Source organism: Zea mays, chromosome 7, assembly GCF_902167145.1.
Source record: "Zea mays cultivar B73 chromosome 7, Zm-B73-REFERENCE-NAM-5.0, whole genome shotgun sequence".
NCBI classification, from domain to species: Eukaryota; Viridiplantae; Streptophyta; class Magnoliopsida; order Poales; family Poaceae; genus Zea; species Zea mays.
In genome coordinates, this window is record NC_050102.1 from 87,988,539 (window position 1) to 87,998,128 (window position 9,590).

General features: G+C 43.5%; 1 long non-coding RNA gene and 1 pseudogene across 2 annotated transcripts; one reads left to right on the plus strand and one right to left on the minus strand.

Annotated features, from left to right (window-relative positions):
• Positions 1–1,450: 1,450 nt before the first annotated feature.
• LOC100502527 (uncharacterized) lies at positions 1,451–1,848 on the minus strand (annotated as a pseudogene). The gene has a single exon (NR_157382.1). The product of NR_157382.1 is annotated as an uncharacterized protein (transcript).
• A 5,115-nt stretch (positions 1,849–6,963) lies between these two features.
• Positions 6,964–8,865, plus strand: LOC109940943 (uncharacterized). The gene is made up of 2 exons (XR_002263725.3): positions 6,964–7,426; positions 8,441–8,865. It is a non-coding gene; the product is annotated as an uncharacterized lncRNA (long non-coding RNA).
• Positions 8,866–9,590: the final 725 nt, after the last annotated feature.

Genomic DNA, 9,590 nt, shown 5'->3' on the forward strand with positions numbered 1-9,590 from the left:
GTAAACCTCCAAAATCACTTCGCTATATCAGTTTGTTTTTAAAAAGCTTAAATATGGACTGAAGTTTTTAAAAATCATGAAATATTAAAAATCTGATCCATATTTTTTATTCTGGAATTTTTAAATCTTAAATAGATCGAAGCAATTTCTAGTGGCATTGAAGGGATCAGTATAGATTTTAGTGACATTGCAGAGATTGACTTTAAATTGAACTAACGGCGTTAGCTCCAAACTAACAGTAATGTCATCTAAGGGATTAAAATTTAAATTTGATGATATTGAAGAGAAACTATTAATTTTGATGGTATTGAAGTGATTGGTATAAGTTTGGATTGTTAGGATGTGTCCTCTACACTAGCCGGTTAACAGTAACCGGGGTAGGGTTAATCCTAACCGTCTAACCGCGCCCCTGATCGGGGGGGCTATCCTAACCGTTGGTTGCAGCCCCGGTCACACGACGCCATATAAATAGATTAAAGGGGCCGACGGGTTTAGCTAACGCTAATCGCTCGACCACAAACCCTAATCGACACTTTGAGAGGAACCGATCCCCTAGGCGCTCGGAGTGACTGGAATCGCTGTAACTATGTCTCAGATCCCCGTTATCCCATCGGGATCTGAGATTCCCCCTGCAGGCAACATTGGAGGAGCTGATCCACCGCCGATCAACGACGGGAACCAATCTCCTCGACACCAGCAGGGAGATCGACAAGGAGGAGGCGGGTCTTCGCTGCAAGACGCCGCCGCAATGATGGCTAGGAACAACAATGACGGTATGTTAACCTATACCCCTCAGTAGAATAGATCTACTCATCATCGAGGTATTTTAGACAAGGATTGGTATTCTAGGGACTTAGGAAACAATCCTAAGCACCAGAAATTCTAACAATGGTATCAGAGGCCACCTAAGAACCCTAGATCTCCTAATCCGCATCGTTTTATGAGATCACAGAAAGGTCTCGGATATATGTAATGAACTCATTTTTTTTATCATCATTCATCACCCGAGAACAGAGATTAGAATAGATAGAAAGAGTTTCATGCTCTCTGGTTAGAGTTAAGATTTTAGGTCTGGCCACTGTAAAAGACACAGTGTGTCTCGGCCTCAAACCAGAGAGCTCTCACAACTAACTAGGGTTAGGGTTTATGACCTAACCCTAATCAGTTAAGCCGTCAACAGAGGCGATGCACAAGCTTATGATCCAACGATCTGCGGCCAAGAAACAAAGTCAATAAGAAACGCAGATAGGGTTAGGGTTTTTGAACTCTAACCAAAATAATCCCAAAACAGCACGCTCTGTCCGAAGGCCCAATATCGTTTTTTTGGGTTCAAATTTGTGATCAGAAAACATGTATAGAAATCAGATCAAGTGCGCAGAGCACTGTTCACGCATCCATAGGGCCTCAGGACCAAAATAACATCACAGAAAAGCTCGAATAATCAGATCCATGCTTCAAAACCCTCCAAATCTCGATTCCCATTACATATTATTCATTTCTTACAAGCATACATCACGTGAAGTGGGGATCGAATAAAAAAAGGGAGAAAATCATGACAGAGATGGCCATGCAGCCAAGTGCATGCAGAAATGTCCATGCGGCAAGTAGAAACGAATAAAAAAGACAGAAAGCAAACAGAGAGTGGGCGGCTGTGTGGCTCTGTGCAGGGCGCAGTCGGCCAGAGCCAGCCGCTGGTGCTTCCTGGCGGCCGAACGAAAGTGAGCGGCAGGAACAAAAAAAAAGGGAGAGGGAGGTGCGGTCGGCAGTGCCACATCTCCCAGGCGGCTGAGAGAGAAGGAAGCCGCCGGCCAGAGGTTTCGGCTGAGAGAGTAGAAAGCCTAGGTTTCCACCGGTCACCCCGAGATTTGCGTCTTTTATAAACCTAGCTACAGTAGCTCGAGAGATCCTGGCCGCTGGTTTTGATCCAACGACACAGGATTAGACGGGGGGCGCTGGCCGCCGCGTGGGCCAAAAGCGCGGCCCAGGCCCAGGTTGTGGCTTCGGCGCGCGTCCCCCCTCTCCTGGCGCTTGAGTGGGCCGTTCAGGCTGGGCCTTAAGGCCAGCCAGGCCGAAATGGCTTCAATTTTTTTTCTGGAATTTTATTTTCTATTTCCAGAAATTAGAAACACAGAAAAGAAATTAGAAAAACATTGCAGAAAATTCAGAATTATATTTTTCCAGTTATAGAAAATTTCAGAGATATTTATGGACTATTTTATTCCGCTGCGTACTTTGGTACTTTTATTTATATTTTATGCAATTTTTCCAGTTAATTATGAAACCAACGTGGATTAATTATTGTTTAAATTGCATAGAATTCAGAAAATTTTGTGGTTATTGAATATTTTAACCAACGTTGGATATTGTTACCACAATTTAATACAAGTTTATGTTTTCTAGATCATCCAACGATGGTTTAGAAATTTTGTGATCAGAAATTTTCATAGATATGGCATGATTATTATTTGACCAACGTTGAATATTTAATTCATGCATGTTCTATGATTCAGTATTCAGTATTTATTTCAAATGTCCTAAATATTTTCTATTTTAATTTTGCAAAGGTGCTCATACCGCCATGCTGATTAGCCAGATTGCTTAGATGAAACCGCTAGATGGTAGTAATTACCATTCTTGGCGGGAGGATATAGACATGATAACCACAGTGGGTGAGATAGATTACGCACTGAGGTTTGATAAACCAGTTGAGCCCACAGTGGGCACTCCCAACTATGACTACAGGTGGATGCAATACAGCATCGACAAGGTCAAGTGGGAGAGATCAAATGACAAATGTATGATTATTCTTAAGAGGAGCATCAAGGAGCCTCTTAAGAGTTCCATACCAGAGTGCGAGACTGCCAAAGAATACCTTGAGAGGGTAGCCTCTCATCACCAAGGGTCTTCTAAGGCTTATGCTTGCTCTCTAATGACAGAATTTGTCAATGCAAAATACGATGGAAATGGTGTCAGACCATTCATTCAGAAAATGATATCCATCGTAGCTAAGATAAACAAGTACCTCGGGTCTCCTTTACACGAGGAATTTGTAGTATTTATGATAATGAAGTCTCTGCCCAAGGAGTTTGAGACTTTTCACATACAGTACAACACTAGTGTCACTGATAAGTGGAATATAGACCAACTCTTGGCACAGTGTGTCCAGGAGGAAGAGAGGTTAAAGCAGACTGGAGACTCTGTCAACCTCATCAAAGGCAATATCCCCAGACAGAACAAGAACTCAAAGAAAAAGTTCAAGAAGCAAGGTAAATAGAATAACCAGGCTTCCTCGAGCAATAATAATCAGCCAAGACAAGGAGGCAGTTTCTCAGTTCCCCCTGATACCTGCCTCTATTGCAAGAAGACAGGTCATTACAAGAGAAAGTGTCCTGAATTCCTGCAGTATCTACTAGAGAGTGGTAAGGACCAAGTTACTTTTGTAAATGAGTCTTTATACTTAGAATATCCCAGTTATTCTTGGTGGATTGACTCAGGTGCAACTGTTCATGTTGCAAACTCTCTACAGGGACTCCGTACAAGCCAAAGGCTCCCAAAGGGCCGAAGAACAATTAGAGTGGCAAATGGAGTTGAAGCAGCAGTCGAGGCCATTGGAGATATACATCTTAAATTAGTTAATGGTTTTGTACTGTTGTTGAGAGACGTACTTTATGTACCTTCCTTGCGAAGGAACCTTATTTCGGTTTCTAGATTAGATGATCAGCACATTCATTGTCATTTTGGTGATAGACAATGTGTCATTCAGTTTGATAATAAAGATGTTGGTCTCGCCATCCGACGAGATATGCTTTATTTACTTTCGCAAAGTGATGTTGTTAATGTATTAGATATACCAGAAAACGATCCAGCCAGCAGTGGCAGGAAAAGAAAACGAAGTGATGGAGAAACCTCGTCGAAATTATGGCACTATCGTTTGGGCCATATTTCGAGGGGGAGAATAGAAAGTCTTGTTAAGGAACAGATTCTCCATCCCCTAGACTTCACAGACTTAGAGCAATGCAGAGATTGCATTAAGGGTAAATTCGCGAAGCAGATTAAGAAAGATGCTAAGCATAGTACGAGAGTGTTAGAAATTATTCATACAGATACCTGTGGTCCTTTTCCAGTTAGGACAGTAGATGGGTTTAACTCGTTCATAACCTTCACAGATGACTACTCTCGCTACGGTTATATTTATCCCATTAAGGAAAGATCAGAAGCTTTAGACAAGTTTAAACAGTTTAAGGCTGAAGTAGAGAATCAACACGATTTGAAGATAAAGATTGTCCGATCAGATCGTGGGGGGAGTACTATGGACGCCATACCGAGTATGGCCAGGTCCCAGGACCTTTCGCGAGGTTCCTAAGAGAAAATGGTATTGTTGCTCAGTATTCAACACCTGGCGAACCACAACAGAATGGGGTTGCCGAAAGGCGTAACAGAACGCTAATGGATATGGTAAGGAGTATGCTAAGTTACTCTAACCTGCCATTGGGTCTATGGACGGAGGCTTTAAAAACCGCTATGCATATACTCAACAGAGTTCCTAGTAAATCAGTGGCTAGAACTCCATATGAGTTGTGGACTGGCAGAAAACCCACGCTCAACTACTTCCATATATGGGGTTGTCCAGCATAAGCTAGAATATTTAATCCTGGACAGGGAAAGCTAGATGAGAGAACCACTAGCTGCCATTTTATTGGCTACCCTGGCAGATCGAAGGGTTATAGATTCTACTGCCCTAACAGACAAACCAAGTTCATAGAAACCAGACATGCCATTTTCTTAGAGGATGACATGATCAAGGGGAGTAAGGTACTCAGAGAAGTTGACCTTCAGGAAAAGAGGATGTATGTCCCGTTTCCGATGGTTGAAGAACCATACTTCTCGATACCCACTGTGGTTCCACCAACAGTCACACCGACTGTGGGTGAAACCCCTGTTGCAAATGTGGCATCATCTAGTGCAACTACTACAGAGCAAGTAGCTTCACCTTCTGCGCATATTGGCCCTGAGCCAGTTGCACAGGACAGTTCAGAAGATGATGATAGTGTTGCGCCAAGTGACGTACCATTGCAGGAGCCCCAGGTAGAACCAGAACCAAGTCTCAGGAGGTCACAAAGACTCAGAAAATCTGCGATTCCTGATGACTATGAAGTCTATGCAGCAGAAAACATAGAATGTGATGAGATTCATATGAGTGAGGACATTGATACAGAAGGTGATCCCACTACATATGAAGCTGCTATGAGAAGTGCAAATTCATCCAAATGGTTATCAGCCATGGAAGATGAATTAGAATCCATGAGAATGAACAAAGTTTGGGACTTAGAAGTCATTCCCCATGGAGCCAAAACAGTAGGCTGTAAATGGGTCTACAAGACAAAGCGTGACTCCAGAGGGAACATAGAAAGATACAAGGCTAGACTTGTGGCCAAAGGGTTCACACAGAGAGAAGGCATTGACTACCATGAAACCTTCTCACCTGTCTCAACAAAAGATTCATTCAGGATCATAATGGCACTAGTTGCTCATTTTGATTTAGAGCTCCATCAGATGGATGTAAAGACAGCATTCCTAAATGGAGAGTTAGAAGAAAACGTGTTCATGGCACAACCAAAGGGTTTTGTTGTGAGCGGTAAAGAACACATGGGATGCCACTTGAGGAGGTCCATTTATGGATTAAAACAGGCCTCCAGACAGTGGTACATCAAGTTTGATCAGACTATAAGAAAGTTTGGTTTCGAGGAAAACAAGGAAGACAATTGCATTTATGCAAAATTTAGAAAAGGAAAGTATATCTTCCTTGTTCTGTATGTTGATGACATACTCTTAGCTAGTAGTGATAAGGATCTACTAGCGGAAACAAAAGGGTTTCTTTCCTCGAATTTTGATATGAAAGACATGGGAGAAGCCTCCTATGTTCTTGGAATAGGAATTCACAGAGACAGACAAAATGGAGTATTAGGACTCTCACAGAAGTCATATATAGAAAATGTACTAAAGAGGTATAATATGCACAAGTGTAATGCCTTGCCTGGTCCAATAGTCAAGGGTGATAAGTTTGGGGAATATCAGTGTCCCAAGAATCAGTATGAGAAAAACAAGATGAAGTCAGTACCATATGCTTCAACTATCGGAAGCATTATGTATGCTCAAGTATGTACTCGCCCTGACTTAGCTTTTACCACCGGGATGCTTGGACGCTATCAGAAGAATCCAGGCATAGAACACTGGAAAGCAGTCAAGAAGGCTCTAAGGTACCTTCAAGGTACTAAAGGTCTCATGCTTACGTACAGAAGATCTAATTCCCTACAAATAGTTGGCTATGCAGATGCCGGCTGGGGAGGGTGTAGAGATACACTGAAGTCCACTTCAGGGTATGTCTTTATGCTCTCTGGGGGAGCTATTTCTTGGAAGAGCTGCAAACAGACAGCGAGAGCATCGTCGACAATGCACGCTGAGTTTGTAGCTACGTATGAGGCAACTGGACAGGCGATATGGATAAAGAAATTCGTACCCGGATTAAGAGTGGTTGATAGCATAGAGCGACCACTGAGAATTTACTGCGACAACGAGCCAGCGGTATTTTTCTCCCATAACAATAAGTCAAGTGGCTCTGCCAAGTATATTGACATTAAGTGTTATATTGTTAAGGAGAAGATTCTGGATCACACCATTCAAGTTGAGCATATAAGAACCCATCAGATGCTTGCGGATCCGCTCACAAAAGGTCTTCCACCCAGCGTGTTTAGTAAGCACGCAGCCGGCATGGGATTAAGGGAGTACCTATGATCTAGAATCACAGGGGCTACAGATTGCAACCTAGTAAAATCTTTCGTTCTGAAGCAGGGGGGCATGTTGTAGTCAATGAGTGCAGTGATACTTAATAGATCATTGTCACACATTGGTCTCTATGTGTAAACTTGTTAAAGGACGAAATTAATAAAAGTTTGAGTGTGAGATATGTAGAGAACAAATGGGAGATTGTTAGGATGTGTCCTCTACACTAGCCGGTTAACAGTAATCGGGGTAGGGTTAATCCTAACCGTCTAACCGCGCCCCTGATCGGGGGGGCTATCCTAACCGTTGGTTGCAGCCCCCGGTCACACGACGCCATATAAATAGATTAAGGGGGCCGACGGGTTTAGCTAACGCTAATCGCTCGACCACAAACCCTAATCGACACTTTGAGAGGAATCGATCCCCTAGGCGCTCGGAGTGACTGGAATCGCTGTAACTATGTCTCAGATCCCCGTTATCTCATCGGGATCTGAGGTTCCCCCTGCAGGCAACATTGGAGGAGCTGATCCACCGCCGATCAACGACGGGAACCAATCTCCTCGACACCAGCAGGGAGATCGACAAGGAGGAGGCGGGTCTTCGCTGCAAGACGCCGCCGCAATGATGGCTAGGAACAACAATGACGGTATGTTAACCTATACCCCTCAGTAGAATAGATCTACTCATCATCGAGGTATTTAAGACAAGGATTGGTATTCTAGGGACTTAGGAAACGATCCTAAGCACCAGAAATTCTAACATGGATAACATTGAAGAGATTTTCTCTTGATTGTTTGGCCTAGGCTCCAACAGAAATTGACGCGGGAAAGGAGTGGAATGGCGCGCGCGAGGGAATTGGGGGGAGGGATCTTGTAAATTTTGTCAGCTTGAGTCTTACTTTTCACTGGATATGTAGCTATATATGTTCCGGTATAGGGTTTCTCTTATACCATGCATTTATTTAATTAGGCATTGAACTGACCGATGCTGCACCGCACAGCACGCAGCGCACAACATGGCATCAGTTTCGGTACGATATGGAGAATTCCCATATTTCATTCACCTGCAGTCATCCAACATCATTACCGTTATTAAATAGCTCGTCGTAAAACATGCATGGTTAAGAACAAAAAGGAAAAGCAGGGTAGTCAGGCAGCCACGTATGGATGATTAGAGATGTCCAAACGGGCCGCCCGGCCCGGTCCGGCCCGGGCCCGGTGAAGCCCGGCCCGCCAGGCACGATTAGAAAACCGGGCCAGGCCGGCTAAGCACGCGGGCTCAATTTCTTGTCCGAGCCCGGCCCGCAACGGGCCTAAACGGGCCGGACCGGCCCGTTTAGCACGAAAAAAGCGGGCCGAAAAGCACGTTTTAGTGTAAAAAAACGGGCTTAACGGGCTTAGAGCTAAACGGGCCGTGCCGGGCTAGCCCACCGTGCCTAATTTCCTGTCCGAGCCCGGCCCGCTTATTCGTGCCAGGCCAGCCCGGGCCCGCATATAACTGGGCCGTGCCGGGCTTGGACCGGATCCAAACAGCGGGCTTCGTGCCGGGCTCGCGGGCCTCGTGCTTATTGGACATCTATATCTATATGGATGATGCATGCAGCATGCTTGCGACGTCCAGAGAATTCAAATTCATTCAGGCTATGGCTACTTCTGTGCAGAATGACGACGCACATTCGGCAGCAAACAAGGTCCACTGCCAAACTCCAGCAGTTGCATCTCCCCCCATCTTTTAGGAAATAAAACGTTATGAAAAAGGAAATGTCGGCCCAAGCAAAGTGAAAGTGGCGGTGATTGGGCCTGAACTAAATCCACGCTCTTAACAGCCCACAGATGGACCGTGAACACTGCTAAGTATATTTTCCAAGCCCATTGAGAAACACAGCACGCACTATCGGCAGGAGGGGCGATCATTTCTTCTGAATTCTTTATTTCATTTCATTTCATTTCATGGTGGCAGCAGTATACAAACTGAAATGATGAGCCGACCTGAAAAAGTGAGCTCTTGCATGTATCATGTATGCGGGGGTGCATCCGTCCACGTCTGAAGTAGTAGTAGTAAATAAAGGTGTATTTGATTGAGAAATGGGATTATTTACTTATTTTTTACCTTTTCTTTGTTTAGTTTATAAAATAGTATAAGTTGAAGCATTATTATTTTATTTTTTACGAGCTAATATTTAGTATTGATGTAATCCACAACCGAAGCTTTAGGGGCTGTTTGGTTCGTGGCTAAATGTGCCACACTTTGTCTAAGGTTAGTCGTTCGAATTGAAGAACTAACCTTAGGCAGAAAAGTTAGACAAAGTATGACAATTTAGAGGGTGTTTGGTTTCTAGGGACTAATTTTTGTCCCAACATTTTATTCTATTTTAGTCTATAAATTGCTAAATATAGAAACTAAAATAGAGTTTTAGTTTTTATATTTGGCAATTTTAGAACTAAAATGGAATAAAATGTAGGGACTAAAAATTAGTCCCTAAAAATCAAACACACCTTTAGTCATCAAACCAAACATACCCTTATTATCTCAAAAAATTTAGCACATAAAAACCAAACAGTCCCGTAGTAATAGCAGCAGCATATGGCTGCCCCATCCTACACGAGATGGGGACGACGTAGTAGTAGCAAGAAGAATCCAGCGAAACCATGCCGACATGCCCATTCTATCTATCTCTTCGGCCTTACCAACGTAGTATAGCTCAATCTCATATTCTCACTCCACTCAATTGATAAATATAATAATATATGAAAGACAAAGACCATATGGAACCAAAGTAAATACTGCTGTGTGCAAGCTCTCCACTAAGG